We start from the raw sequence: 3,926 nt of genomic DNA, 5'->3' as shown, positions 1-3,926 counted from the left end.
ATTTCATGGGAAATAGATGGGGAAACAGTGGAAACAGTGTCAGACTTTATTTTGGGGGGCTCCAAAATCACTGCGGATGGTGACTGCAGCCATGAAATTAAAAGACGCTTACTCCTTGGAAGGAAAGTTATGACCAACCTAGATAGCATATTCAAAGGAGAGACATTACTTTGCCAGCAAAGTTCCATCTAGTCAAGGCTATGGTTTTTCCTGTGGTCATGTATGGATGTGAGAGTTGGACTGTGAAGAAGGCTGAGCTCTGAAGAATTGATGCTTTTGAACTGTGGTGTTGGAGAAGACTCTTGAGAGTCCCTTGGACTGCAAGGAGATCCAACCAGTCCATTCTAAAGGAGATCAGCCCTGGGATTTCTTTGGAAGGAATGATGCTAAAGCTGAAACTCCAGTACGTTGGCCACCTGATGCGAAGAGTTGACTCATTGGAAAAGACTCTGATGCTGGGAGGGATTGGGGGCAGGAGGAGAAGGGGACGACAGAGGATGAGATGGCTGGATGGCATCACTGACTCGATGGACGTGAGTCTGAGTGAACTCTGGGAGTTGGTGATGGACAGGGAGGCCTGGCGTGCTGCGATTCATGGGGTCGCAAAGAGTCAGACACGACTGAGCGACTAAACTGAACTGAACTGAACAGCAAGGAAGGAGAACACGGGGGATCCTTCCCAAAGCAGTGTCTCTCTGAATAGCAAAATTGGGCAAGTGTTAAGAGTATGTGCATATTCGTGATGGGACTTGAGCAGAAAAGAAGTCAGCATAGAACTGGGGCAAATATCCAGGAGACCAAGCTTTAGTTGATTCAAGTCAGGAAGACAAACAACATCATTCCACCCTCCACTTGGACAGGGTGGCCATAGCGCCTGCAGAACTCAAAGATATATTATTATGTCTATCCCTTGAGAAGGAACTAAGACCCTGCTTTATCACTGCACTATTGTTTGACTGCCCTTCCGCTGTTCCTGCATTCCTTTGTTCCCTTAAGATCATTGATTACTGAAGCCTGTCCAAGGGTAAGTAAGCATTGTGGCCAGCCTTAGATCACAAAATGATTTAGTTCAAAATGGCTCCTCTCATGTCAAGGAAGCCATGTCTGGTTCTTCTTCTCTGGGGACCTCCCCCCACCTACCTGCTTATAAGAGGAACTAGAAGTGAAGCTGCTCTTTAGTTGTGTGAATGATTTAATGTCTTTTTTTTTTAATATTCTTTTTTCTTTTTTAAGTTTCTTATTTACTTATTTTTTGGCCTTGCTGTGTGACTTGCAGGATCTTAGCTCCCCAACAAGGGATTGAACACACGCCCTTGGCAGTGAAAGCATGGAGTCCTAACCACTAGATCATCAGAGAATTCCCTGACTTAATGTCTTAAAGTAAGAACAAATTCATGTATTACTTATAATAAAAAGAGAAAACAACATTATTTCTAAGACAATAGCTTATCTTCTGTTAGGGAGGAAGAAAATTTCTTCTAGACTTTAAGGTTCTTCTGGTTGGTCTAAAAATTAAATTGACATGAGACACATTAACAGTAGAAAATCAAACAAAATTTTAATGAGATGAGAGAGACCCAGGAAAACTGAGAAACTTGCCAAAACGGCTGAGGCCTTTACCTTGAGTACCATCCTTGCTAAAGGAAAAAGAGGATATTGAAGATGGGAGGGTCAGGCATGGGCAGGGGGTTACAGCAAAAGCACAGTAAATAAGGCTTAAGGTTCTTACACAGAAATCAAGTCTTTCCCTCCTCCATTCATGAGAGTGTTTAGAGATTTGGTTATCCTCCTCTTCTTGGTACATCCAGGGAGATACCCTCACAATTGGGTATTTCTCTTACAGAAATTTTGTAAATATCTCTTACGAAAGGTTAAGTCCTACTTGATTTTCACATTTTTTTCCATATCTGCTGTTTCTTAGAAAATAACCAACGTAAAATGTTCTAAAGAGACATATTTTGGGGCAGCAAATTCTGTTCCACTACAGTCCTGCCTTTGAAGCTTCTCCAAGAAGTTTCACAGTTTAGAAGCTAAGTTGATACATTACTCCCTATCTTTTTTGAACCAGTTACTCAGTCCTAAGAATAGGTCAATTCAGCTAAACAGTTGTGTCTCATTTCAGGAAGTAGTGATGTTGCCAGACTCTTAAAATTAGTCTTATATTGTGAGAGAAGTTTCTATGGCAACAAAAGAAAAACAAAGGTTAGTAGCTGGAGCAAATTATAAACTCAGTGTCTCAGTCCTGAGAACTGCCAGCTTTGCAGGTTGCAACGTCTCTGATAATGTCATTGATGTGCAGGGAGACTTTCTAGCAACAGACAGATCATCTAAACATGAGCTATTGTTACCAAAACACAAGTTTATGTGCCCAAGGCACAGTGAGGTCAAACAATATCAAAACATTGTAGTCTGGAACAGAGAAAGGTTTATTGCAGGACTATGGATAGATGGGGAAACAGTGGAAACAGTGGCAGACTTTATTTTTGGGGGCTCCAAAATCACTGCGGATGGTGACTGCAGCCATGAAATTAAAAGACGCTTACTCCTTGGAAGGAAAGTTATAACCAACCTAGATAGCATATTCAAAAGCAGAGACATTACTTTGCCAGCAAAGTTCCGTCTAGTCAAGGCTATGGTTTTTCCTGTGGTCATGTATGGATGTGAGAGTTGGACTGTGAAGAAGGCTGAGCTCCAAAGAATTGATGCTTTTGAACTGTGGTGTTGGAGAAGACTCTTGAGAGTCCCTTGGACTGCAAGGAGATCCAACCAGTCCATTCTAAAGGAGATCAGCCCTGGGATTTTTTTGGAAGGAATGATACTAAAGCTGAAACTCCAGTACTTTGGCCACCTCATGCGAAGAGTTGACTCATTGGAAAAGACTCTGATGCTGGGAGGGATTGGGGGCAGGAGGAGAAGGGGACGACAGAGGATGAGATGGCTGGATGGCATCACTGACTCGATGGATGTGAGTCTGAGTGAACTCCGGGAGTTGGTGATGGACAGGGAGGCCTGGCGTGCTGCAGTTCATGGGGTCACAAAGAGTCTGACACGACTGAGTGACTGACCTGAACTGAACCGATGGAAGGAGATGGCCCAAACTCCTGAAAGCTTTCAGCAAAGCCCTTTCCTAGGAAAAGTGAGGGAGGGGTGTGGTTGGCTGTTATAAACTTCTTGGTGTCAGACCTTTATTCTTGAGGTCAAGTCATGGTCAGGTAATGAAGAGCCTGTAAATCTCTACCAAACAAATCTTCTCTGTTCTGATATGGAAGGGCAAGGTCCCAAGGCTTAACCCTCACCCTCCAAGGTCCAGTCCTGGCCGGAAACAGATCTCAGTTGGTGGTTCCCTTAGGAACAGGTCCCCAGATCTTGTCTAGCTTTCATCGCTGAGGAAGCCAGGCGCCCAGGACCCAACTAGCCCTCTGGCTCCCCAGGCCACCCAAATATGGGTGGGAGGAAGGTTCCACATACTGTCTCCCAGGCAGAGGCTGCTACTGCCATTAGGTCACAGAGGTGGGGAGAGGGGAGAGGTTCACTGCCGCCTCAAGACCTAGACCTCACCAGTCGGGGGGCCCTGATGAGGGCTCTGGAGCCCTGCAGGCACATCCCCCAGACTATTCCCCAGGCCCCCCATATCACCTGCTGTCCCGAGGCCCAGGATCTGCCACTTACTTCACTCTCCACCTGACGGCCACCACTCTTTGGATCCTTGGATGAGTCCCCCACCAACAGTTGCTCACTGACAGTTGGTGACTCATGGGATGGGCCCACTGTAGCACTAACCAATGGCAGAGCAGGACCACTAACAGTCACTCAGTGACAGTTGGTCACTTGGGGGAGGAGCCCACTGCAGTGCCAACCAATAGCTGAGCAGGACCATTAACGGTCCACACATAACTGTTGCCTAGTAAGCGGGGGGGGGAGGGGGG

This window comes from Bos javanicus, chromosome 17, assembly GCF_032452875.1.
Source record: "Bos javanicus breed banteng chromosome 17, ARS-OSU_banteng_1.0, whole genome shotgun sequence".
Lineage (NCBI taxonomy): Eukaryota > Metazoa > Chordata > Mammalia > Artiodactyla > Bovidae > Bos > Bos javanicus.
The sequence above is the reverse complement of the archived record's forward strand: the minus strand, read 5'-3'. Positions refer to the sequence as shown.